The sequence below is a fragment of the Suricata suricatta genome, chromosome 1, assembly GCF_006229205.1.
Source record: "Suricata suricatta isolate VVHF042 chromosome 1, meerkat_22Aug2017_6uvM2_HiC, whole genome shotgun sequence".
Taxonomy (NCBI): Eukaryota; Metazoa; Chordata; class Mammalia; order Carnivora; family Herpestidae; genus Suricata; species Suricata suricatta.
In genome coordinates, this window is record NC_043700.1 from 161,887,455 (window position 1) to 161,915,115 (window position 27,661).

Genomic DNA, 27,661 nt, shown 5'->3' on the forward strand with positions numbered 1-27,661 from the left:
AATTATAAGTGCAAAGAAGAAAAAATAAAGCTAGGAAAAAGGAAAGAGAGAGAGAGCAAGCAAGCAGGGTTGGTGATTGGAGGGCTGTTTTCTAAGAGTGGTCAGGGAAGACTTCTAGGAGGAGGTGATATTAGAGCAGATATATGAATCCAGTCAGAGAGAAGGCCAGATAGGAAATTCCAGGCACCGGGGACTCTGAGCGCTAAGGCAGGGAGGGAGCTGAGAAAGAGTTGGCAAGTTGGAGGGTCAACCAGGAGGCTGATGGTGTGCCCAGAGGGTGTGGGGGCATGGGAGTGAGGCAGAGAGGAAGAAGAGAGGGCCATGCAGACCCCTGGCGGGGAGAGGTCCTGGGAGGACTTTGGATTTTATTTCAAATGTAAGGAGAAGCCATTGGAAGGTTTTGAGAAGGGAAGTGACATATGATTTAAAAAAAACGATCGCTCTGCTGAAATGTGGATTCAATAGTCATTTTTGGGAATTAGGAAAACCCTTAAGTTAGTCCAGCCTGATGCTACTGTATGTGGACTAAATGAATTTTTAACTAGAGGTTGAAATAGAGCATCTACAGCCTTATCTTTTTTCTCTAATAAGGCTTTAGATGTTCTATTTCAACATCTAGTTAAAATTCCTGTAAAGTTCCTTTTACAGAAGGTCTTTTTTGAAGATTGGTTTCTAAAGGGAAAAATGTTGCCATTTTTGAGTTAATGCTTTTGCTATCTTTTATCCTTTTTAGTACAACCTTTGAAAAGATACTCTATTCAGTCTTCTCCCCCTTTCTTCTTTCTTTCCTTCTTGTCTGCTTCTTTCTTCTCTCTTTCCTTTCTTTTAAACAAATGCTTGCTATTTCATAAGACCTCTAGACTCCTGACGTGCCGGTGTTAGTAAAAGCCAGTGTTTGGGCCGGGGTTCTTGGTGGTGATGGTGGTGGTTTTCTTTGTGCAAAGCTGTCTTGGGAACATTGTACAAAGATGGTGGAATGGAGATTTTCAGTTCTGTTTTCTGGACACCCATCTTGTCTGAGGCACGAGCTTGCTTCTGGTACACTGACTGCAGGTTGCAAAAGTGAAAGTGTGCCCTGGATAGAGTGTGTTAAAATTAAGCAACAATTTAAATGGTGATGAACCATCTTTTGAACTTGCCAGCCTCAAACCATATATGTATTTTGCGGTAACCCTCTTTTCTTAGTTATTTAAAAAGCTCGGCTGTGATGCAAGCCCGCTCCTGTGGTGGGAGCAGCCTGCACCCTCAGTTCCCTGGAGAAGTGTCTGTGGGCCGGCTGCCGTTGCTACCTGAGTAGCGTCTAACTGTCCACTCTGTTCAGGAAATACATCTCAGGGCCACAAGAGGGCAGCTTGTGCAGTGAGTCTAGGGGTAAAAAGTGCTGCTTTCTGCTTTTTAAATATAAGATAACAAGGGCAAAGATTTCTGAATTTTTCAAAATGTTTCTTGCATAAGGAAGCTCTTTTATACTATTAGCCAACTTTCTCCATTCAAAGAGACCGTGTTTTTGGAAATTAAAAGATTTAAGGCAAGTTCTTTGACACAAACCAGTTTTCTTCTCTTTGGGATAAGTATCCATTTCCCCTTGAATGCCCCTTTTTCCTGGTCTTCCAGTCCTCTGTCTTTACTGAAATATAATGTCCATTGAATAAACTTCGCACATTTTTAGTGATTTGTGGGACATAGGCAGCCCTGGAACCACCGTCCCAATTAAAATTTCCATCTCTCGGGGTGCTGTGGGGCTCAGTGGGTTAAGCATCTGACTTCATCTCCGGCCATTATCTTACGCTTCACGAGTTCAAGCCCCACATCAGGCTGCGTGCTGACAGCGCAAAGCCTGGAGCCTGCTTCAGAGTCTCTCTCTCTCTCTCAAAAATAAGCATTTAAGGAGCGCCTGGGTGGCTCAGTTGGTTAGCGCCGACTCTTGGATCCAGCTCAGGTCACGCTCTCACTGTTCATGAGTTCACGTTCTGAAGGAGGCTCCGTGCCGACAGGACAGAGCCTGCCTGGGGCTCTCCCTCCCCCGCCCCTCCCCTGCTTGCCCTCCTCTCTCTCAAAATAAATAAATCAACTTAAAAAAAAGCCCATCTCTCTAGAAAGTTCCCTTGTGCCATTCTTCAGTCAGTCTCCTTGTGCAGGTATCGCATCCCCTTGAATCTTTAATGTTTGAAACATTTTTACCTGAGACAAAGCATTTTGTAAATTTAAATGGTCATGTACAAATATTAGGGCCTTTCTAAGAGGCTATGTGAGAGTTCTAGAGAGACCAAGGGAATCAGAAGCAGTTCCTCTCTCTGTCTCTCTCTCTCTCTCTCTCTGTCTTGAGAGAGAGAATCTTAAACAGACTCCTTGCTCAGCCCAGAGCCCAACCGGGGGCTCGATCTTACAACCCTGGGTCATGACCTGAGCTGAAATCAAGAGTCAGATGCTCAACCAACTAAAGCACCCAAGCAAATGCCCAGAAGCAGCTCCTTTCCAAGGCAATTATATACGTTTTTACTCTGCGGTTGTGGTTGTTGTTTTAGGCTGGCTGATACTCACTGAGAGGGAGCACGGCCGTTAATTGCACAGGCATTAATTATCCATTTGTTCTTTAAAGTTTATTTATGCTTTTATAATAGCTAACACCTAATTGCACTTAAATACTTGTATTAATGAGCTCAAGGAATCCTCCCAATAAGGGAAGTGTCATTAGTCCCTGTATTTACAGATGGGAAACTGAGGGACAGTCCACATGTGGCTTTGATGGATTAAAAAAAAAAAAAAGGAGTGGAGTTAGTTTCCTGATGTGAAGTGTAGGATAAATGAAATTCAAAGCTTCTTATGAAATGCATGTTCTCATTGATCAAAGTAGTGCCCAGCTTGAAGAAAAACAAATAGCGCTTTTCTTTATGTACATAATGTCCCTGGACAGTGTCCCCATGGCCACGGTTTGTAGTAACCCAGTGGCCGGGGCTGCTCGTCTGCTCGTCCGTCTGCTTCCACCCTGGGCTGGGACGGCACTTGCAGGTGCCACGGTGCGCTAGCTCGCCACGTCCAGGCTCGCTCGTCCCGGCTTTGAGCGTGCCTCCCTCGTGGGTCCTTCTCCTGAGGGAGGGAGAGGAAAAAGGGGGGCAGGAGAGGGAGACGCAGAGAGTAAAGACAGAACTCACGGTTTCCGATCAAGCAAAAGAGAGAGAGAGCTTTATTCAGAAAACTGTCTCTTATAAAGGTTTCAAGGCGGGAAACCTGGTAAGGTCAGTTACCAGGTAAACAGAGTCAAATGAATATCAAAAGAAACGCCCAGATTTGCCTCAGCAATGCTGGGAAGGGGGGAGCTAGCCCTGAATAATCCAAAATACAGTTTTGATCTTTTGTGCACCTTGGCCACTCCAGTCTGGCCCAGCATGGCAGACGCCAAAGTTATTTTGACCAGGAAATGGCAGTCTCCAGCCCCTAGATGCAAATCTTGTTTGCTGGTTCACTCTCTGGAGAGTGATAATCCTTGCCTGAGGCAGACAGAAAACTTGGCGGCCCCTGACAACGGTTGAACACCACGATGATTCCAATTCTACATCCCTGACCTTCACTGCCAAGCATCCTTAAGCCTGTTTCTTTGATTCCTGCCTTGATGGGTCACCCTGCCTTGAGCCTCTTCTGTGTTGTGGTCACAGCGATCTTTCTAACGTGCAGTTCTGGTCATGTCACATTCCTGATTAAAATTCTCCAGTGGTTCACTGTGCACTAAAATGTGAACTCTTGGTTCCTTACCTTGTTCAGCTGTACACCCTGCTGCTCTCCGTGTCCCATCCTCAGTCCAATTAGTTGTCATTCTCCCAAGATGCTGTGCTCTCTCATGTTCCCATACCCAGGGACTGGCTGTTCCTTCTGTCTGGAAAATGCCCTCTCCTCGTCAATCATCCCTGTCTGCCAGGCAGACTGCTGTTCATCCTTCAGAGCTTGGCTCTTACCTTCCTCAGTTAACCTTGACAGAGTTGGAATCATCTTCTTCTCCACTCACCTTGCCCCTTGCGTATTATAGCCAATGTCCTATTAGTTTATAATGATCTGACCTCTGTGCGTTGCTGGCCTAGCTCAGTACCTAGACTCCGTCTCCAGACCGTCCTGTCTCGTACAGGCAGAGAAGACACCTATTTTCTTCACTGCTGCTACCCTTGGTGTCTGGCATAGAGCTTGACCTGTAGTGGGTGCTCAATTAATATTTATCGAAAGCATGAATAGTGGGTGTTTTTAAAGGTCAGGTTGCAGTGGGTTAGTCCAGGGATTGCAAACTGAAGGGTCACCAGCGTAATCAAGGCACGGACCTGTTTTGTGTGGTCTCACGGTTTTTTTGTTACCTACAGACAGAGCATGCTGTCTCCAGTTTACACTGTCTACCTATTCTTGCTTTTAGTCTACTTCCCTTATTTGTTCCCTGCCTGGTACCAGGACATAAGGTGGAGGGGTGTGGAAAGGGGGGCAGTGTATCAGTTTGCTAGGGCTGTTACAACAAGACACCGCAGACTGGGTGGCTCAAACAACAGAAATTTATTTTCTGACGCCTCTAGAGTTGTGGAGGCTGGGAGTCCAAGATCAAGGTGTCAACATGTTTGGTTTCTTCTGAGGTTCCTCTTCTTGGCCTGCAGATAGCCACCTTCTTGTGTCTTCACATGGCTATCCCTTAGTCTATGTGAATGTGTCCTAATCCGCTCTTATAAGGACACCCATGAAAGGACATTAGGGTCTACCCATATGAACTCATTTAACCTTAATTACCTCTTTCCAAATACAGTCACTTTCTGACATGTTGGGGGTCAGGACTTCAAATGAATTTGGGGGTGGGGGGATACCACTCATGTCATAACAGGTAGATAGAAACACAAACTCTCAAGTACTGTGGTCTCGGCCTGGGTGTCTGAGGCATGTTTTATAACAAGTTAATAAAGGCGAAGGCAGGGACCATCAGAGAACAGTTTGCTCACCGAGGCAGAATCTGGACGGACGTACCACACACCTGCTCAGATCTCCACCATGATCACTTTGACCTTGGAACCATATTCATGTTTCGTAAACAACTGACATTCAGTTAAAACGCCAAGTAGAATTTAGGTGCTTTTCAGTTTGGAAATATCTATTCTTTCATTCTGTTCACTCCACAAACTGACATCCATGCTGCAAACTTTGTCTTTGCTGTGGGTTCAATGGACAGTAGAGGCAGAAGCCATATAATCGCCTGGCACCGCCTCCGTTTGCTGTGAGCAAACAGCCAGGCCCTTTATTACCCTTGAACCAGCACTCATGACACAGGTTGCACTCAGAGAAGCAAGTCAAATGCCAAGTTTCTGTGGGTCAAAGTTCCGTCAAACGCTGTATGTTAATCAGAAGCTCAACCTTAGTTAATTAGGCCATTTAGTCGGGAAGAACTTTGGAACAGATGATTACTGGGGTGGATTGCAGGAGTTAGCAGAACTCAGGATTTTGTTTCCTAGCACTGGGCTATGGGCTCATGTCTTTCTTAGAGGGGCGGGAGTGAGACTTGGTGGGAGTGATAGCATAATAAACTCTGCTGTACAGGAGCTTAGCTAATCAAATGTATTTACGTAAAGATGAAATCGAGCATTTAAAACACTAAGAGCTCACAATGCCTTAAACTTTTTTGAGTGTTTGCTGATGTACCTTGAAAGAGCACAAGACGATGTGCTTCTGCAGGAAGAAACTTATAAATGACTCTAGTAATCGTAGCTGTGTTTCACTGGGTGTTTTCTTTCATATGGGGCCCTAAAAGCTTCATAGCTATTGTCTTATTTATTTTTGCAACCTCCTTAGTAGGTGAGTAATATTAGGCCCGTATTCGATGAACAAAGGAAGGCTCAGAGAGGTTGAGTAAAATGCATAGGATCACCCAGCTAGTAGACAGTAGATCTGAGTTTTGAGCACGTGGGCAAATCTTTGAGCTTCCCTTCCCTGTTACACCACCTCTCTGTGTATTTCCCCCTTCTCATCAGAGTCTGATTTTCTTCCTTGAATGTCTTTTTAACTCATGTGAACTTGAATAGCCTTACAGAATTGGCAAAATACATGTCCTATTTTCTCTGTGTATTTGGGTGAGTGGAAGTTTCCTGTATGGTCCAGTTATGTGGCTTTCCTGGGAACACACACACACACACACACACACACAAAGGTTATGTGATGATAATAAAACACAGTATTTCTTCTTACACGCCCTCCCTCCATTACACTGGGCGGCCACTAGTTACGTCCTGCTCATTAGCCGCCTCTGGGGCAATAGAGTTATCCTTCCCATTTCACAGTTCAGGTAACAGACATTTGGGGGGGGACACCTTGCATAAGGTCACCCAAAGGAGATCAGCTCTTCCTGGGCTCACTGAGGAGGTTTGGGGCGTCGGGCTGGTTTCATTTTCACCCTGGCTCAAGTGAATATCATCGAGGGTGGAGGAAAAGTAGGTGAACATTGCATAGTGACATTCAACTGCTAATCCCTTACTATTATTTTTAAAACCAGCACATATTGTTTTTGCCTCTGGAGGTTTGCTTAGTTTAACTAGGTCAGAGTGCTCTGTATGTGTATAAGCATGCATCTCCCCGAGGGTTCCCACAGCCCGAAAGAATGACAGAAGCTACATTTGAATGACTTTGTCGAAACTCTTTTAATACTGATTCTTTCCTGTAGTTTTTACTGCATTTCATCCACTCTAGAATGCATTTTTCCTTCACGATTTAACATGTCTGACATTGGGATGCATCTTATGCAGACTTTGATTCAGGGAAATCTAGCATTCCTCTGAATAATCCCCAGATTACCAACATTAAGTGTTCTCTACCTCCAAATTTTCACAGAATACATGGTTTGTTTTTGTTTTTGTTTTTTAAGGCAAGGAATGAATGTTTTTCTGTTAAAGAGCAAATCAGTGAGAACTTTGTATTTCTTGGGGCACCTGTGTGGCTCAGTCGGTTGTGTGTCCAACTCTGGCTCAGGTCATGCGTGGTCTTGCAGTGTGTGGTTTCGAGCCCTGCGTTGGGCTCTGTGCTGACCGCTCAGAGCCTGGAGCCTGCTTCTGTGTCTACTTCTCTCTCTGACCCTCCCCCAATGTAATAACGCTGTCTCTCCCTCTCTCTCAAAAATAAACATTTAAAAAAAAAAGAACTTTGTATTTCTCAAAGAAAGAATTTATGATTCTAACACTGAAGGAAAAACAGCTAACTATTTTGAGATTAGTATCTTGGGACTTCGTAAGTGGTGTTGGCCCTCAGGACAGCCCAAGTGAGCTCATGGAACAGCCTCGGTTTCCAAATTAGACACTCATCCAAAGCCAGGTTCTCCTCCAGCAATCAACATCCTAGGATTTGCAACTAATTCTTCTTGCTGGGCCCCCAGATGATTTGTCGGCATCCATTTATCTGTGAATGAATCCAAATCCACGTTCATGTTAAATGCATGGGAAAATAGAGTCCGTGGCACCGAATGAGCAGGATTCTTTAAACTCATGGATCTGGCTTCTATGGGCTTTAAGATTTGTAGAGCTTCCGTATTCTAGGGCCCCATGAGTGATAGTACCCTAATCCTGGAATCAGTAGGGATACAGGTAAATTGGTTAACAGACATTTTCTGACCACCTACTATGTGCCATGCTCTGTGCTAGATATTGGGTAATTAGGAGATGAAGACAGAAAGGTTAGATTTCTGCTCCCAGGAAGCTGGTCTGGTAGTAAAACATTAAATAAAAAGGAGTGATGAGTGGGTGAAGAATTGTAAGCAGTTCAGGCAGGACCTGACTTAGTTGCCTGTAGGAGGCATGGCTATCAGGGAAGGTTTCTTGGGATCTGTGTGGTGGTGTGAGTCCCAGAGAAGAAAGGATGGTTTGTGAGGCAGAAGAAGCTTGGGGGCAGGTGGTAGCGGCTGAACCAAATGAGGAACAGTGTTTGTGAAAGTCTCAGCATAAAGGAGTGTCAAGTTCAAGGAGTAAGTGTGACCTAATGGGGAAGAGGGAGAGTGATTTCAGATGACTGGGTGTCTGTTATAAAATAAAGACGTAGTCCATTTTCTGGAAGGATCTTTAAAACCCCTTAGAGCTTGATTTCAAACAGATCAGATGTTTTGTTTTTGTGGTGTAGACATAAATTCTTCTTTCTCTATCAGCATTATTTACTAGAGTGGATCCCGAGTGCTGTTTTCTTGCCAATCCTTTGAATTCTCTCCAAATCTATGTTCTTAATTTCCCTCACCACCTTCCCACAGGAAGGTGATCAGCTTCTAGTAAGAGCTTGTTTTTATCAACAAATGTGTCTACTTCTCTTTTTCTCTCCTTCCTTGATGGTGTCAGGAAGGGGATCATTGGCATTCTGTGTGGTTCCCCCCACCCAAAGGCCAGATAAAAAAAGAAAAGGTAGCTTACACAGAGCAGATGGAGGCCAGCTGCTTGACCCTACCTCCACTTTTGGACCATTATGAGATTCTCAGGTTTCAAATCATAGTGTTCTATGTTGACATTTTCTATCAAGGGTTCTGCTGAACTGAGGCCCTTTGACCAGTAACTAAATGGCAGATTCAGGAATTCATACATGTGCATGTACAGACACACACATGTGGACACACACAGAACCCTAATTCCATTAAATTAGCCATATCAAGCTTGCCCATTTCTTAATCCTGGTGAATTTGAGTGGTTATTTTTTGAGAGGTCTGCTTAGTACAAGGGGTGACTAGAGCTGGACAGATCTTTTTAACAGGCTTACTGTCCTTTTGGAGATTTTTCTTTTTTTTTCTTTCTTTCTTTTTTTTTTTTTTTTTTACCTCAGTCTGTGATAAAACTGGCCTCTTTTCTCCATATAGAAGGAAAGAGAACCACTGACCATGATTGATATGAAGAAATTTGAGCTTTGAGTATGAACTTTTGGTGACATCTTTGGCCAAACCTCTTGAAAAGTTAGTGTCTAGATCATTACTTGATTTTTCTGAAGCCACAGAAGTTTGTGCTTCCCCATCGGGATACAGGCACCAGAAGTTAGGCAATAGATCCCCAGGAAAGGCAAAGGGGAAGATATTATGGAGTTCCTGATGGAAACTTTATTATTTTTTTACTTTTACAAAATGGTTTATTTTTGAGAGAGAGGGAGGAGGACAGAGGAAAGGGTGGGGGAGAGAGGATCCGAAGTGGGGTCTGCGCTGACAGTAGTGAGCCCGAAGCGGGGCTCGAATTCATGAACCATGAGATCATGACCTGAGCCAAAGTTGGACGCTTAACTGACCGAGCCACCCAGATACCCCTTTCTGATGGAAACTTTAAAAAAAAACAGTAAGACATTTTGAGTGCAGACACTTTCCTACACATCATAGCCTGGATTCCCCTTCCAAAGAAGTTAATACAGTAAGAACTGGATATTGTTCTGGGCGACTGGCTGGCTCAGTCAATTAAACATCTGACTCTTGATTTTGGCCAGGTCATGAGATGGAGCCCTGAATGGGCTCTGCCCTGGGTGTTGGAGCCTGCCTAAGCTTCTCTCTTCTTCTCCCTCTGCCCCTTCCTCATGCACTCACTCTCTCTCTCTCAAAAAAAGTGGATATTGTTAACCTACAACTTGAAAATGTAAGTTGCTTTTGAAAAGGAAGAAGAGGCAGGTAGCATCAGACAGCGTTTTCTGTAGTAACATGCTGTTGACGTTTGTGAATTATACCTCTCATCTAGTCAGGTAAGAGATTTCTTACAAACTATTCTTCCAAAATCCCTGAAAATAACCAGAAGGTGTACCTTTTGGAACATGATCCTCCCATCTCCCCTCCCCACCCTCCGCCCCACCCCCCACCCCCAAAAAGAGAGGCTCTGACTCAGGTAGAACGTAGGTAAGCTTCTAACTGTTGCACAACTCATGTGGTCCCTATGAAGGAAACTTGCTGAGGAGCATGTGTACACAGAGATCACACAAGTGAGTTGAAAGAGATTCTCTTTTATTTAGTCAGCTACTGATAGGGACCTGTCACAAATGACCCCGCATTGTTCAAGGCAATCCCCACACACAACTTTTCTGCTTCCTCAACTGAAAATAGAAGGGATGTCTTCTATAACATATTATTTCTTACTGTTTGCTTTGTGCTCTATAACTTACTACTACACAGCAGGGGGAAAAGACCTGTAATTTAATTTGCTTCAAATTAATAAACCTGCAAAGGTTGCCCATAAAAAAGATACTGGGGCAGGTTCATGAGGGATACAAAGATGATCAGATATGATCCTTGCTCCAGAAGAATTTAAGAATGAAAGTTTAGGGGCACCTGGCTGGCTCACTCAGTAAAGCATGCAACTCTCCGTCTCATGGTCATGAGTTCAAGCCCCACATGGGGTGTGGAGCTTCCTGAAGTGGAAAAAAAAAAAAAAAAGAAAAGTATAAACATTTAGTAAAGAAGAAATATTAACAATAAAACAAGAGTGAATTAGAACAAGCAACATCATAATTCATTATCAATATGTAATTTCCGTGATCGTATAAGCTAAAGACCTTTCTGAGACTTGGTGTCAGAGTTAAATGGGCCCAACTCAAGTTTAGCCTGTTGTGGATACAGTCAGTCAGGAACTTCATAACAAGGCATTCCTGTAACCAAGATGATACTGTTAGTTCTGTTTCCTGGACCTAAAGGAGCATGTTTGGAAAAACTGGTTTTCAGAGGGAAAAACTGGTTTCCACAGGGAGTTTGTGGTTAATTCCAAACTGGATGGTTTCCCCTTTTGAAATTATTTCATTCATATGGGCAAAGGTTTCATAGAGGCAGCGTTCCTTCACAGTCTGCTCGTAGATGACTTGCTGTTTGCAAAACAAGGTGACTCCTTTTCAAAACTGAAAAGGTAGAAAGGGGATGTGGGCTGTGACTCAACCAATCACATACAGCAGACAAGTGGTTGTTTGTCTCCAAAAGGAGGACTGTCTTCCTAAAAGGAAGAGGTTTGTTCCCACCATCAACAAGGAAAAAGAAAGTTGTGGGCTTCACCACGATGTGTGTATCTTTTGGCAGAATGACAGGTCAGTGGTGGCATTATGCTTTGGAGGAGGGTATTCGGTGCACTGGAAAGCAGAGAATGAACACTCCCAAGGCTGCGAGGCTGACATCTGTGGCTCACGACAGCATTGAACCCTTAGGCACAGTTTTTGGGCGACACTCAAAGGCAGCCCTGCGTTTCCAAGAACAAGGCCTTCAAAGCAGTCATGAGACACGCATCACAGGGCTGTGGAGTTGGAGCCTCATGTGAGGCTGCACGTCGATTCAAACAGGTTTTCCCACGTGTGTCAACAGTTCCTGGAGCAAGGGGAGGGGGGGAAGGGAAGATCTGACATTCACTTTGGCCACACTCATGGGTGTCCGTGCTACCAAAAAATAACAGGAATGGAACAACTACATTGTTTGCATCAAGAATGGCAAAATTTCAGGGCACCTGGGTGGCTGAGTAGGTTAAGCATCTGACTCTTGATTTCAGCTCAGGTCCGTGATCTCACTGTTTGTGGGTGCGAGCCCGTGTTGGGCTCTGCACTGACGGTGCGGAGCCTGCTTGGGATTCTCCCTCTTTCCCTCTTTCTCTGCCTGTACTCACTCTCTGTCTCGAAATAAAATAAATAAACTTTAAAAAAGAGAATGGCAAAATTTCTGTCTGCAAAATAAATGAGGTTCTTTGAAACTAAGATCAAAATCAGCAAAATACAAGGGACATCTCAAGCAAAGAATGGAGGGATGATTGAGAAGTCGGGCTGACATGAAAGGGGGCTGAACACAGGCTGAGTCTTCAAAGCTAGGTATGTCGGTCCCTACTGATCCTTGTTCATTTCCATTTGTACAGGCTCCAAGTGATCCTTTAAAAAAATTTTTTTTAAAATATTTATTCATTTTTGAGAGACAGAGTGTGAGCAGGGGATCAGCAGAGAGAGGGAGACACAGAATCTTTTTTTTTTTAATTTTTTTAAAATTTTTATTTTTTTGAGAGAGAGAGAGAGGAAGCACGAGCAGGGGAGGGTCAGAGAGAGGGAGACACAGAATCCGAAGCAGGCTCCAGGCTCTGAGCTAGCTGTCAGCACAGAGCCTGACTTGGGGCTCGAATCCACGAACCGCGAGATCGTGACCTGAACCGAAGCCGGACGCTCAACTGACTGAGCCACCCAGGCGCCCCGAGACACAGAATCTGAAGTAGTGTTGCCAGCTCAGAGCCTGACATGGGGCATAAACTCACGAATTGCAAAATCATGACCTGAGCTGAAGTCAAATGCCTTACTGACAGAGCCACCCAGGCTCCCCCAAGTGACTCGTAAGATCACAAAACATTGTAGTTAGAAGGAAACCTAGACGTGATGATGAAATAATGACAGTTAACATTTATCGAGTACTTACGTGTGCTCCATGCATGAGAGATGTCTTTTCCTTACATTATCTGTAGGTTGTATGGCCTCATTTAATTTCTACAAAAATGCCGTAAAGAACATGTTAGGATTCCTATTTGGCAAACTGAGGTTTGAAGGAGAATATGTACTTGCACAAGACCACACGGTTAAGCGTACGGCAGAGTTGGCACACACGCCCAGCTGGCTCCTCAGAGGGCCCAGGGATCCTCAGAAAAAGGCATGCTCGCTGACCAGAATTCACTGACCAGCCAGAGGCCCCACGACTTCCCTGGCACACACTTAAGTGAAAATGACAAAGGGATGTATTCAGAATGGCAGATCATGCACTCTGAAACAGAAACTATATAGAGTTCACTATGCAAATGCTGAAGTGTCCTGGCCACTCTGGTAACCTCCACGGTCCCCCTCATTAAGGAACTGGCTACACCTCCTCACCAGGGTGGTTAAGAGCCCCACCAGTCGAATCTGGACTCCAGACTGTTCTCGGGCCCCTTGAACTACTGTTCATGCTCTGAGACTTCTACATGTACTTCATTGCTGTCATTTTGAGAACTCGGGAAAAAAAACACAAACACCAGTGCACAGGTCCCATTCACCAAGACCCCGATTCAGTTAGTCTGAGGAGAAGCCCGGCCACCAGTAATTTTTTTTTTTTTTTAAGAAAATTTGCCTTTGACTCTCATGTCATGTCCCGTGTGGACAGGCACTGGTTCCGACTTTGCTCCTTAAGCTGGTAAATGGTGGTGTGTTACCTTTTCCGGAGAGAATCATTGGTGCTGTCTAGCGGCCGTTTTGTTTGGTTTTCTCTGTGGTCTGGGAAGATGGATGGGGCCTTAAAACCCTTTGGTTCCTCGTGAGACGGCTGTCGCTGCTTGGGGCAGTCCTCGCTGAGAACAGACCCCCGGTCTACACCACCCCTGCGTGTCCTGTGAACCACGTCTGTATGTCCTCCCTGCGACACTGCTCAGAATATGTGTTTAGTAACTTTACACCTAAAATCTTATGCATTGCAGCAGTCTGTCTGCTGTTGGTGCGGTTTAAAGAGCGAAGGAACACTTGTGTCTCAGGACAGGTCCCGCCATCTATATGTGATACACACAAACACACGTGTACATATCTTAGTTCCATTTTATGTCTGGGGGAGGTTCTCAAAAATCTCATCGGACCCTTAATAAGATACGAATAAGAATGGATTAAGAGGTTGATTTGACCCGGACCTTGATTTTAAAGTGAGGAAATGAAGTCTGGAGTTTGAGAGCGAGGAGGCCCATTGAAATAGCCAGGCCTAGAACTCAGGTCTCTTGATGCTAATGGTCTGTCCTCTGCATTATGCTGCCTCACTTAAAACTTTCTTCTGTAGGGGCGCCTGGGTGGCTCAGTTGGTTGGGTTTCCAACGTTGGCTCAGGTCCCTGAGCCCGAGCCCCACATTGGGCTGGGTGCTGACAGCTCAGAGCCTGGAACCTGCTTTGGATTCTGTGTTTCCCTCTCTCTGCCCTTTCCCTGCTCTTTCTTTTTCTCTCTCTTTAAAAAATAAACATTAAAACAAAATTTAAAAAACAAACAAAATTTTACAAAAAACAACATCTGAGCCTTTCCTCTTCATTCACAATACGACCTTCCGGGTACTAGTCATAACTAGATGGGCAAAAATTATCACAATAGCCATGGAAGGATCAAAAACAAGAATTACTTTCTAGAGGAAAACCCAAACCATTAGAGGGATAGCCTTCTCACTAGTCTCTGAACGTATATGTCCCTTATGCAACCTATTCCCTGGCTTGCTATCAGATTTACCTTCCTAAAACATGTTTTTCTCCAGTCATTATTATCCCATTTGGGGCTCCTATTCTTGAGAAAAGTCCAAACTCCGGGACTCCAAAGGTCTCCTTGTCGAGCCCCACCCTCTCCCCGTCGCCTTATCTGCCACCACACCCAGCACAGTCCTCTCTTCTTGCTGGGCCAGCGGCCTCCCTGCCCTGGAACCAGGAGACCTCCATCCAGTTCTCCGTGGAGCTCACGCTCTGTGTCCTTTCCTCTTTGCCTGTCCCAACGCTATCATTCTAGACTCAGCTCAGGTACTTCCTCCTCCGGCTCACCTTTGTCACCCTAACTGTAGCAGGAGTGGCACCTAGGTTTTATTATATATTACCAGGTGCGGGCAGTGGAAGATACTTTGCATGGAGAATGCTGAGAGCCCACCTAATAGAGGGAAAGAGTTCTGTGATCAATAGTGGTTCTTGTCCTAGACACAAGTCACAAAAGCTGTGTTACGGATTTTTCCATCCAGACTTGGAACCTTTCTTTTATTTTTTTATGTTTTATTTTTAATGATAAGGTTTCCTTTTTTTTTTTTTAGTATTTATTTTGGAGACAGAGCATGAGTGGGAGAAGGGCAGAGAGAGAGAGACACAGAATCTGAAGACAGGCTCCAGGTTCTGAGCTAGCTGTCAGCACAGAGCCAACGCGGGCCTCGAGCCCACAAACTGCGAGATCATGACCTGAGCTGAAGCCGGACACTTAACTGACTGAGCCACCCAGGTGCCCCTAGAACCTTTCTTTTAGACTTGTGATGTCCAATAGCGTGGCCACTAGCCACGTGTGGCTATTGAAATTTTAGGTTAACTAAAATTAAGCACAATGAAAAGTTCAGCTTATCAGTCATATTACCCCCATTTCAGGTGCTCAATTGCCACATGTGACTACTGGCTATCATACTAAGCAGCAAGTTTTACCCATATAGTTATATAACAATGTAAGAGAATATATTTGTTTTCTCAGTGAGACCCAAAGCATTCTATGGACAGGAGTCCTTTTGTGTACTTCTTGTATTTCTAGAGCACGTAGCTAGTGCTGGGCACATTGGAATTACCTTGTAAGTATTGGTCGACTTGAATTTTTAGTACTGATACGGCAGTGTGCTTGCTACAATGTAGAGTAGTGAGAAGAGAACTCATTTGGAAATCAGGTTGGTTTCTGACCCCAGTTTTTCTGCCAATTAGTATGTGACTTGGAATATCTCATTTAATGAAAGTAGGTCATAGTTTCCTCAAGTATAAACTGTTAAAGACTAGGCTACCCCAGAGGATTTTTCCAGGCTTGCAATGTAATAATACATGTGCTGTGTTCACTTTTCAACAAAATGTACACACACACACACACACACACACACACACACACTGAGAATGAAAACTTTAAAAATATTCTAGCTTATTTTAAAACTTTTCTATCTCATTTTGCAAAGATATAAGACTAGCATTTCAGGGTTGAATTCCCTGACGATATACAGCTGAATTCTTTGAAAAGAATTAGAGCAAAGGCAAGATGACCCCACAAGTAGAGAATGTGAGGACGTGGGCAGGTGCGACAGAGAATAAGACCGCCTTTGTCAGCAAGACAGTGACGGACGTCTACATTTTGACATAACGTTGGACACTGTATTCAAACAAACTGTGTGCAGAAGTCACCAGTTAACCCCACCTGCCCTTTTCCATTGCTCTAAGTGAGGAACCAACAAACTTTGGCCCACCCCACTGTCTGATTTCATATGTCCCTAAGAATGGTTTTTACATTTTAAGGGTGAGAGAGAGAGAGAGAGAGAGAGAGAGAGAGAGAGAGAGACAAACATAGTAACAGAAAACCGTATGACCCGCAAAGCCTAAAATATTTACTATCTGGTCACATGAATGACCAGTGACCTTCACACGCAGATCAACTTTTCAAGGCTTGTGTCTCAGACAAAATGAGGACAAAACTTCCATGTTGTCCGTGGTTTAGAGCCCCCTGAAGGGGAGGAAAGGCAGCCAGGCTGCTGGAGGGGAGGCAGGCCCCTCAGCTCTGTCCCCCTTTGTGTCTGCAGCACTCTGTCCTCAAGGCGGGAAGCCAGTCTTCGGAGGCAGAGTCTGTGCTTTCTGGTCCTGAGTTTGGAAGTTTGAAGAGTCCCCGTTTCTGGCTGTGTCCTCCTTGACATTGAGCATTCACAAGAATGAATTCTGAAGACCCCCTAAAGGGGAAAGCTTCGAGAATCCTCCACCTCTCGAGCTTATCTAGGAGAGAGCCCAGGCTCGCCTCTCCATTTACACGTCCTCTCAGCGCCTGGGGGGGGATCTAGATGGCGTGAGCCGATAAAGGGACTGAGCTGGGGAGGCAGATCTTGCCTGGGCCAGCGTCTGGAATCTGGGGGCGTCCCTGGCAGGTGGGCCTGAGGCGAACTGCAAAGAGGACAGCTTTAAAAGTAAAACAGTAGACTTCCTTTGGATGCCCTGTGGCCAGATGTTGGGGCCTTTTGGGTTTCCCAAAACCTTTTTACCTAGGTTTGTTTTCTAGGCTTTCACCAAGTCTTGGTTTCTAAAATGCACCACTTCTTAATTATCTAACATTGCATTTGGGGCATTTTTTCCATTTCTTTTTAATTTTTAATTTTTTTTTTGTTTTTTTTTTGTTTTGTTTTGTTTTGTTTTGTTTTGTTTTTTGAGAATCAGTGCGAGCAGGGAAGGGTCAGAGAGAGAGAGGGAGATACCGAATCCGAAGCAGGCTCCAGGCTCTGAGCTAGCTGTCAGCACAGCCTGACTCGGGGCTCGAACCCATGAACCATGAGCTCATGACCTGAGCTGAAGCCGACACTTAACCGACTGAGCCACCCAGGCGCCCTCATTTTTTCATTTCTGATCTACCCAATTTTTCTCCTCTCCTGTCCCATTCTCTCCTCTAGGCTTATTTTCAGAGCTCTATCACTCTTGGCTTCTGTATGTATACACAAGAGACCTAGAATAATCCAGTGGGCTTCACATCTAATAAAAATCCAAATGTACAAAACAAAATTTGCAAAACAAAAAAGATTTGAAACCTAAATCTTCCCTTTGTTAAAGAAATTCCCCCATAGAAAGACTGGCATCTCTCTCCATCCCTTCTGTTTGCCACTTTCTATATTACTTTATAGCTCTTGGTGATTGGGGGAGGGCTCTTGGCTGTAGGCAAATTCGTTTTTGTATTTACAGATCCTGTGGCACAGTTAGTGCATACGCAGGCCCCCATGCTGGATCATAAAAAAATTTACTTTCCAATTTGTTTACTGTCAAGCCTGAGCTTGTTAAATATATCCAGTGGCCTGGGTCATGATCATACAAAAAAACAGGGCCCTGGCTTACTTACAGCAATGGTTGCATTTGCTTCAGTTAGTACTGATTCATTTGGAGAAATTCCCAGTTTATTCTCAAGGATGATTCTAGCTCAGCACCAATCTCCCAGTGGCTTCCAATTACGGAGTGATGAGCAGCACCTATGCGCTGTTGCTCCTTTCTAGAATTCCCTGCTCGGATGACGCCGGTGTCATGCCCAGGGGAGCAACCATTAGGAAAGTTGGCTCTGGGTCAAAATGCTGATGGTCAATTCTGGATAGAACTCCTGACTCACAGCCTTGGGTTTTACCATTGCTGTGATAGAACACACAGCTCTGTGTGTGTGTGTATGTGTGTGTGTGTGTGTGTGTGTGTGTGTGTGTGTGTGTGTGTATGAGAGAGAGGGGGGGGAAGTATCAGAAATAGAATTGCAGATATGCAGAAAAGCCATTATCTTTGGGAATCTCCCGTTTTTCGGAGTTCAGTGTAAGCCTAATACTTAGAAGCTGAGTGGGTGGGTTCCAGTCTTGCCTTCCACCAGTAATTAGCATCACCTGACTTCTTTGGGTTTCTGTTTCCTCATTTGTAAAATAGGGACTGTAAGAGTACATGCCACATAAGATTTTGGGGAAACAGAAGAGGTAGTGTATACCAAGAGGTTAGTGCTGGATTTTGTATACAGTGGGTGCCTAATAAATGTTGGTACTAGTGTTTCAGCACAGATGTGAAGCGTATGGTCTGGTACAGTGTATCTCAACCTTCTAGGACTCAGGACGCCTTCATAGGCACAGAACATTTTAAAATGCTCACTTAGCTTCAGATAAACATCAGGGAAGCAATCAGTGGTTTTTAAAGTTTAAGTATGTTCCAGATATTTCATGGATACTTTTATTAAATTACCATTTGTTATTTGTCTGAAACTCAAACTTAAGTGGGAGCCCTGCATTTTTGTCTGCTAAATCTGGTGACCCTACCTTTGCATTCTTAAAAATTACTGGGGAACCCCAAATGCTCCTATTTATGTGCATTGTACCTGTTGCTGGTGGCCACACCAGAAATTGAAACTGAGAAGTTAAAAATATTTATTTAATTTCTTCGAAAATAACGATAGCAAACTCTTACATTAAAAACAAAATAACATTTTTATGGAAAAAAACATGTTATTTCCAAAAACAAGTCAGTGGTGAGAAGAGTACATTGTGTAGACTTCGGCGGGTATCTTTCTTTCATGACTGCTTGGTAGAAATGAGCTCTATTCCTGTATTGGATTCTGCCTTCATTCTGTTGATACATGTTATTTCCATAAAATGATATCAAGAAAACAGCCTCACAAAGGTATGTAGCTAGAAAAGGGAAGGGTGTGTTAGTAGCCTTTTCAGATAATCATAAACGCTCTTCTTTGATACTAAATACAAACTCTTAAGAGGTGGTTTCTTACAGGCACCTGGGTGGCTCAGGATTCGACTCTTTGTTTCAGTGATGATCTCACGGTTCTGTTTGTGGGTTTGACCCCAAATCAGGCTCTGTGGTGACAGTGCTGAACCTGGTTGGGATTCTCTCTCTCCCCCCGTCTCTCTGCCCCTTCCCTGCTTGTACTCCGTCTCTCAAAATAAATAAATAAACCTTAAAAAAAAAAAAAGATTCCTTAAAAAAGGGTGGTTTCTTAAAAGTTAGTTGCACTATGGAATCAGAAGCCATATCTGTGAACTTTTCATACTCTGCAACATTAAAGTCCGCTGGGGTACTTGGACCTTGAATGGTGCCTTTACGCATGATTCTGTAACATTATGAATTGGTCATTTGGAAAATACTGGTTTATTGAGTTGTGAAAATCTTCTAAACACGGGCACATTTCATTATACGACATTAAAAAAAATCACATTTGTTAATATTGCAAATAATCTCCTCAGAGAAGCCTGTAATTATTGGCAAGCCGTCAGGGCAATATGGCAAGTGCAGCTTCTCCAAAACTTGAACTTTTGGCTTGAAAGCGTGAACCTGGAAACAAATACTATCAGTTATGTTCTTTGAAGTGACAGGCACACTTCGTTCATTTTTCCAGAGAAAGTGTGCCAAATAGCCAAGTGTGAACGACCGTGGTCTTTAAAAACAAACTTTTGAGTGCCCCGCAGCAGAAAATGCTATGATTACTAGTATACGTTGTTGCCTCTGCCTAATTCTGTGCTGCCTTACCCACCATTGCCTTTACATCGCTGGTGCAAATGTCAACTTAGTGAAGAAGGCACAACTACTAAAATTATTATGAAAATAGTTATGGCCTTATAGACTTTTGTAAGAGTCTTAGAGTTCTTTAGGGTGTCTGGGGACTTCAGTCAGAACTGCTGGTCTAGTGAAAGACGGTGTCGGACAGAGAAGACTCGTCATGTGTTCTCATCTGTTCCAACCTCTCCTTCCTTGGGCAGCTTGGGAAAGCACCCTGGGCTGTTGTGACGCTGTCCTTGGGTGTCTGGGTTTGGGCTGGAGTGGGGGATGAGCCACACTTTCTGAAGCCACACTTGCAAGGGTCTTTGAAGTGCTCTTCCAGAGAGCTGAAGAGGCTTGGGTGATTCAGGGGAGTGCCAAGTCTTTGGCAGAGTCTGAGAGACTTGGCGGCTCCAAATAAAATCTCCACCTTCTGCTGCCTCCTCCTTGCCTATAACCTAGTATCCGAGGGAACTCCAAATCCCTTCTAGAATCTGGAACCATCTGGCAGGACAAATACATGCTAGACTCAAGGTTATAGATCTAAGCTAGAAGGGAGCCTCTACAACTGACAGATGCCCGGGGTAATAGGTGGCAATTGCCAGAGTTTAATTATTCTGCCCTGTTGGAACTTTGCAGTTAAAAATTTCAGGGGTGGGGTGTCTGGGTAGCTCAGTCGGTTAAATGTCCAAATCTTGGTTTCAGCTCGCTGTTCGTGAGTTTGAGCCCCACATTGGGCTCTGCACTAACAGCTGCAGAGCCTGCTTTGGATTCTCTGTCTCCCTCTCTCTGCCTCTTCCTTACTCTCTCTCTCTAAAAATAAATAAATAAACATTAAAAAAATGTTCAGGGGTGGGGCGCCTGGGTGGCTCAGTCAGTTAAGCGTCCGACTTCGGCTCAGGTCAGATCTCACGTTCGTGGGTTCAAGCCCCGCGTCGGGCTCTGTGCTGACAGCTAGCTCGGAGCCTGGAGCCTGCTTCCAGTTCTGTGTCTCCTTCTCTCTCTGCCCCTCCCCCTCTCATGCTCTGTCTCTCTCTGTATCAAAAATAAATAAAACATTAAAAAAAAATTAAAAAAAAAAGTTCAGGGGTATACCTGCACACTGACATAAAAAATAGAGCAAAAACTCAACTTAGAAGTGTACGGCTGGACATGGGGAAATGTTATTATAAACACTTATTTTGTACAGAAGTCATGGCTCCTTCTCAGGGATGTAGAGTTTAAGTCTCAAAACATCATGAAGAAGTATAATATTTGAATACAATAGCACACCAAGTTCTAGCTGTGTAGAGCAGGGAATTCTAATGCAGCCTGCGATGTTTAAGATCAAATATCAAATTTGCAGCCCCAGATGAAAAGAATATAAAAGGCTTCCTTAACCGGGGCAATCTATACTGTCTATTTGGTTAGGTTTTATGGTCAGATGAGCACCCCCCCATAATAGAGCTTGCCAATAGATTTCAAAGGGAACAGGACAGATTGTCTTTGGGATAAGAAGCAAAGGTGCCTGGCCGGAGGAGGCTGGGGAGGCCAAGGAGAAGGAGCAGAGTAGAAAAACAGGGTCAAGCAGGTTCTGGGCACAGAGTGGCAGAAATCACCCGCAGGTGGCTCTTGCTTGGGACAACAGTCACGTCCCCAGAGTGAGCAGGTGGCAGTGCGCTTGTGGCACATGAAGGCAGCTCAGGCAGAGGGCGAGGACGGAGACCTCTGGTTTTCACTTCTGTCATTACCAGTCCCCTGCTCACAGCAGCCTCTCCGAATCTGTCCCTTCCTGTGTGATTACGTTAGCGAGGTAACATAGATCAAGTTCCGGGTAATTGCAGGCGTTTAGTAAATGATGCTTGTCCCGTGGCACAATTTGATGGTTAGCTTATTTGCTACCTTGCCTTTATAACCCACTTTTCTTATCCTTACTTAAAAAATATGTATTATGTAAGTGCAAAGAAAAACATCAAAGCCCTGAAGTTTACTCCATTAAGACACTGCTTTAGAATCAGATACTATGTCCTCACATTTTTTTTTTCATCAAAATTCCAGTATGTTCCTTAACACTAAGCCCTGGACGTCTTGCATGGGTGCAGGAGTGGGTACTCTGGTGGTCTAGAAAGCAGTTCATGTACACACAAATAGTAGAGTGCAGGGTGGCGTGGGATACGTAACCTAAGAAGGACACTGATAAGGAAAGTCTCCTAGAAAGTGAATAATTTTGTGGAGATTTGCTCCTGTTGGGCAGTGGAGCACCTGGGTGGCTCAAGTCATGATCTCACGGTCTGTGTGTTCAAGCCCCACGTCTGGGTAGTGCTGACAGCTCAGAGCCTGGAACCTGCTTTGTATTCTGTGTCTCCCCTCTCTACGCTCCTCCCCGCCCCCTGGTGCGCTCTCTCTCTCTCAAAAAATAATTTTTTTTAAAGGGCACACAGGTATAGCAGTCATCAGAAGTGAGTTATAGGGGTTGAGTGAGATAGATCCAAAAAAACAAAATAAGACGAAGACCAACCAAGACAGAAGAAGGAAGGAGATGAGATAAGCAATCTATCCTAGGGGAAAATACGCCACACTTGGCAGGGAGAACCGACTGGGCCGGGTGGGGACTTTGGGGTGCCGAGGTACTGTTGAGGCCGGGTGTTGCTGGAGTGGCAGTTGGGGAAACCCTGGCCCGTGAGGGAAGCTGAGCTGCAGGCCACCATCTGCAGTTGCCCGAGCCAGCTGAATCTCTGCGTCTCAGGGCTCTGTCAGTAGAATCTGGATGGTAAATAACATCCGACTTCCTTCCTCCACTGGAGCGTTCAATAGGACGTAAGAAATAATGAGAGAAACAGGATGAGGAGGGTAACGCCATATTGCCATCATCTCCCTCTCAGGGAGCAGAAAGGGAAGGAGAGAAGGAAGGGAAGAAAGAAAAATGAGAAACGAGAGAAGAAAGGGAAAGTGAGATTGTTGTGTTCAAGGGCAGGTGGATTCATGAAGAGGAGAAATGTAAAATCAGAAGGACTCTGGCTGACGGCTGGGAGGCCCCTCACGATGCCCCTGGGGGGCAGACCCCCCCTCCCCGCACTGAGATACATTAGTCAGTTAGACAAAAGAGAAGTGAAGTCAGTTGCCCTTAGTCACAGCACTAACCCGATGCATCTATAATAGGAGGAAGTGGAAAATAAAATGGGACCTGTATCTCTAAGGTAGGGGGACAAAAAAAATTGGCAACAACCTTTAAGATTTGGAAGTCTTAGGTTTTGAAAAGGTGCCATTTTCTAGGCTCTCAAATTGGGAGAGCTCTCAGTTCTTTGGGATTTTTTTTATGGTTCTAGACATTTTTGTCTCATAGTTCAAGAAATAGTCTCAGAGAGGTTAAATGATTTGCTCAAGGTCACGCATCTAGCTCATGGAGAAGCCATGATCTCAGTCCTATGTTTGGTTTTCTTTCTACCCCACTAGAGATCCTGAAGGTACGAAATGCAGAATTTTGAGTATTCCTGGAGACTGCAGTAGGGGTGGGGACAAGAGAATGGTTTTCTTATTTGCCTAACCTGGCTCTGTGTGTGATTTCAGAGCCAAAGTCGATTCTTTATCTTCTCCCCTAGACGGCCTTGGTTTCGTTTTAGTGAGTAGGCTTGACAGTTGCTAAATAATGCTGCTTTTTCATTTCTTAGTCGGCCCACTCAGGGCTCTAAGAGCAGGCAGATGTGTGTGGCCCCCACACGACATGGGCTCCAGACCCCAGCCGTCTCCGTGTGTAGTTTCTGTAAAATCAGGCAGATGATCCCTGAGCGCCCTCTCTTTATCGTGTTAACCCTGGTGGTACCAAGAGGCACCTGACATTCTGGGTATGCTAATCATTCAGTGCCAGCCAGTTTCTGTTCTCCTCCAGTTGTAATTGTTAACTTGAATGGAATGCAAAACTTCTGGTTCAGAGCAGAGGTTGGTTTTGCACCGTGAGTTACTTGAGGGATATGGAAAACAGGGAGTACATTTTGTGGATTGTGCAAGAAGGGTCAGAAAAGCTTGTTTGAGTTGTATTTTCTCTAAAATAGAAAGAGGTGGTCAATGTATAGTTGCTACTCTGTGTCTACAGACTCACTGGTGAATTCTCCTCTTTATTAGCTGTTGCCTTCGACACTTTTTCAGGCTAGCAAGCCAAGACTTGCTTGCAGATTAGAACAATGAGCGTATCACAACGCTGCTTTAATACACACATGTACACACACACACACCGCTTGTAATGCTTCTGGTGTCAAGGTTTATTTCTGCAAGCCCTTCCTGCTGGCGCCCCCCCCCGCCCCCACAGGGTTTGGAATTTTTTTTTTCCCCCTTTAAGGGGAAGTGTAGAAATAGAGCCTGCCTATTCATTTGCATTATTGTACATCACACGATATCTTTGCAACCATTATGTTGTGTTCTCTCAATGGTGTTTGCTCTGAGGGTGGGACACAGGCTGTTTAGTGTCTCGTAAAACATTTACCAAAAGCACTGAGCCATGGTTTTGAAGGGCATTCCGTTGCCAGAGTGTGGGAGGCGAGCGCGAGCGGGGGAGAGAGCTCCAGGTGTTTGGCAGGTATTTGTTTCATACTTTGTTATTTCTAAATATCTAAATTTCAGAGAACATACAGTTTGGGTTGCTTTCGGCTGAAGGGGCGGGAGTGGAGAGGGGAGGAAGGGGCAAAAATAATTTGCAAACTGTATCTCGGAGCCCCCGGATAAATTGTAATCTTCACTTTCGGTCATATGGTGTTTTCGGTTTTACTAGAGGGACCTGCAGGTCATGGAGAGTGAGGTTAGAATCTTCCCGGGCTTGAGGTTTTCCAGTGGTCTAAATCAGGTGTTCGTCAGCATTTCCTGGAGTAAAGAATTGGGAACCGGGGGTGGTGTTTCTAAGAGGCGACGTGTAACCTTGTGATTTGCACTTCGGCGTGCCCCGTGACTCAGGCCATTAAAAGCTTTGGCTAAATGGTGGTTCTGGTTTCGTGAAAATACTTTGAAGCTTTCTTTCCTCCTCACCTTTTCTGTTAAGTTTTGACAAGATAACAAGTTAAAGGTCAGCTTGAAAGACTGCTTCTTATCCTCAAATCTGTGTTTTTAGAACACGGTCGGTCGCTAGGAATGACTACATGCTGTTCGTAGATTACTTTTGGAGAACTAATGACTAAATACTTCCTGGAAACACTAAGTATTTATGTTCTAGCTTTTTTTTTTTTTTTAGGTAAAGAAAATATGAGCATACATGATAAAACTAGAGCTTTAACCAAATATTTACATTTGATCAACTGTAATAATGTATCCTGGACGCAGATCCCTGCCATGCTAATAGTGGCTAAAACCCAAACAATAAATAGGAAAAATGTAGAAAAAGAATAGCTCCAAAAGATTTCTCTAATGTCCAAGTTCTTGGGGAAAGGAATCACAGTATAGTGTATGCACTATAATAAACACGGCATCTTTGGCTTGTTTGGCCTTCTGGTGGGAGATGAAAGTGTGAAGACAGTACTGAAGTCACGAGTCCATTGATTATGGAGGACAGGATTTGCTCAGTGACACTCATAGGAGCCAACAGCCTTTCTTCTGACGAGTTCCCGGTCATTGCAAAATGGCTGGGAGTAAAGATTATTTCAAAACCAGAGGAAACCTCCTTCATGGGGAAAACTTCACTGTCGCTTCGTGTATTTAGAGAAATAGGACTAAATGTAACGGCCGTGGAGGTCAGAAGACATGGAGTTCACGAGAGGGTAGCAGATTTGATCATCTGTGTATACATGTCAGAAAATCAGGTTTAGCTACCCGGACTACTGAAAGTTTATGTAACTTTTGACAAGCGGATTAACTTTTTCTTACCACTCTTTGAAGATTTCGAAAGAGAGGGAAGAACGCTTGCTCTCTCCTTAGCTGTGCCTTAGATGCTTAAGAGTCTGTGAAACTTTTGACCATCGGTGATGCCACATACATCCAAAACCCCTAACCAGTGGAGGAGCTCATGCATTAATTCTACCGTAGCTGAACTAGATGGATGAAGTTTTATGTATGAAGTCTTACCAGATGAGCAGAAAGACTCGGGGAAAATTCTAAAAATACACCCTTTCCAGATACTTGTCATTCTGCATTTCCCTTACTCTGTGTAGCTCCTTTCTTTAGTCTTTTCGATACTGAGTCCCAAAGATCTACAGGGAATTGTAAGAAGCTATGATCACCAAAGGCTACGTTTGTATCTCTTGCTTGTTCTTACATGATATTTTGTTGATGGGACAAGTCCAAATCAAATTAAGTCCTGAATAAATTGACTCCTATCTCTGTCATTTTAAACTTTGCTATTACATTTGACACACATTGATATGATAATAATGTTTCTATATCAGGTTTGCTTTAAAAGACAGATAATCTCCACAGAGGTTGTCCTCTGTTCCTTCTGTCCTTTAGGATGCAGGTTCTTGATTTGTAATATGTCATGAAGGTGAACACTTCAGGGACAATATAGGCCCCAAATCAGGTGACAGTTTGCAACATTAAGTACTGTCCAAGGAGTTGGGGCCCCTTTGGCTTGCTTACCAGAGTTGTCACCAGAAGTGTGGGTAGGTGAGAGCTACCTTTGCAGATAATTTTGGGTAACTGTCTCAGGAAAGCCACACTCCTAGGAGCTGGGCATCAGAACTATGCAGACAAGATAGAGGAATCATCATAAAGATTTGGGTTCTTTGGGGCTGGTTTTGTGTTGGTAGCATCAAATGAACTGAATACATATAGGTTAGCTGAACAATGAGAAAAAATTCTTCATTTGTCCTGTAACTCAGTATCTTAAAGCAGAATATAGTCCTCAGGGCAACCAAAATTGATGTCATTAAGTTCATCAGGGCCTCGCTAAGTGCCCATTGACTATTGATCAAGGGCAGTCTTTCGATAATTCAGGACTCTGTTGGCTAATGATCACTCATGCATTTATTCATTCATTCAGCAAATACTAAGGTCTCACTCTGGGTTTGGTTTTCATCTCTCACTTTTTATAAGTGACCTCCAAAATTAAGTCCTATGCTTTCCCCTTTAAGATCGTCATCATGCTTGTTTTATACTGTGTTTTAAAATTTTTTAAAATTTATTTTGAGAGAGAGAAAGAGTAGAAGCGGGGGAAGGGCAGAGAGAGAGAGGGAGACATAGAATCTGAAGCAGGCTCTAGGCTATGAACTGTCGTCACAGAGCCCAACACGGGGCTCTAACCCATGAACCCTGAGATCATGACCTAAGCCGAAGTTGGACACTTAACCAACTGAGCCACCCAGGCACCCCCACACTTGTTTTATACTTGACTCCTCTGCTAAGATGTAAGTCCCCTTAGATTATGGATCATGAGTGTCTTCTTTGCTATGATTATTTCCAATGCTTCGTACATACGAAGCATTCAAAAGATAGGTACCAACCGTACAAATAAATGCATGAAAGAAAGCAAATGAGAAGGGCCAGGGTCCTCAGAGACAGGCAGGTGACAGAAAGCAATAGCCACAGATAACAGAGAAAGGGCAAAAGCTACTGTCATCAGGTCATCAGTATAGAAGCAGTAGCCCCTGAAGTTATAGCTCAGGCTCAGCCCAGCTCAACTAGATGGTCTTAGATAAGTCTCTTAAGGATAACGTTGGTCCACTAAGAGGAAGGTACTCAATACTGCCTAACATGGTAGTGAGGACTGTGGATCATCTCATAAGATTTTCCTCCAAGAAAGTAATGGTTTTCTTATTTAAGGATAAATTCAATTATTTGTAAAAATAAAATTATTCTTTTTTTAAAATTTTATATATTTTTAGAATATAACACTATTTTTTTAAACATATGCAATTATTTTCCATCATTTACAATACAGTAGTTACAATGACACTCCAAATGGATAAGCAAAGTAAAAAATGAGAACCCCAACTTCTATTTCATGTAATTAGACTTATACAGAAATTAGAAGGTTAAGTAACAACTAGTTAATCACCTAATTTCACAGCTATCTGAA

At 44.0% G+C, this 27,661-nt stretch overlaps 1 protein-coding gene across 9 annotated transcripts in view; it reads left to right on the forward strand.

Annotated features, from left to right (window-relative positions):
• The window catches only part of RBM47 (RNA binding motif protein 47), a 145,431-nt gene that overhangs the window by 59,006 nt on the left and 58,764 nt on the right, over positions 1-27,661 (forward strand). The window contains exon 1 of one of the 9 annotated variants that reach the window (XM_029946823.1): positions 24,173-24,241. The exons of the other annotated variants lie outside the window; for them this stretch is intronic. The gene's annotated coding sequence lies outside the window, so the exon portion shown is untranslated. Of the gene's footprint in view, positions 1-24,172; positions 24,242-27,661 lie in introns of those variants that run through there. 9 annotated transcript variants of the gene reach the window in all.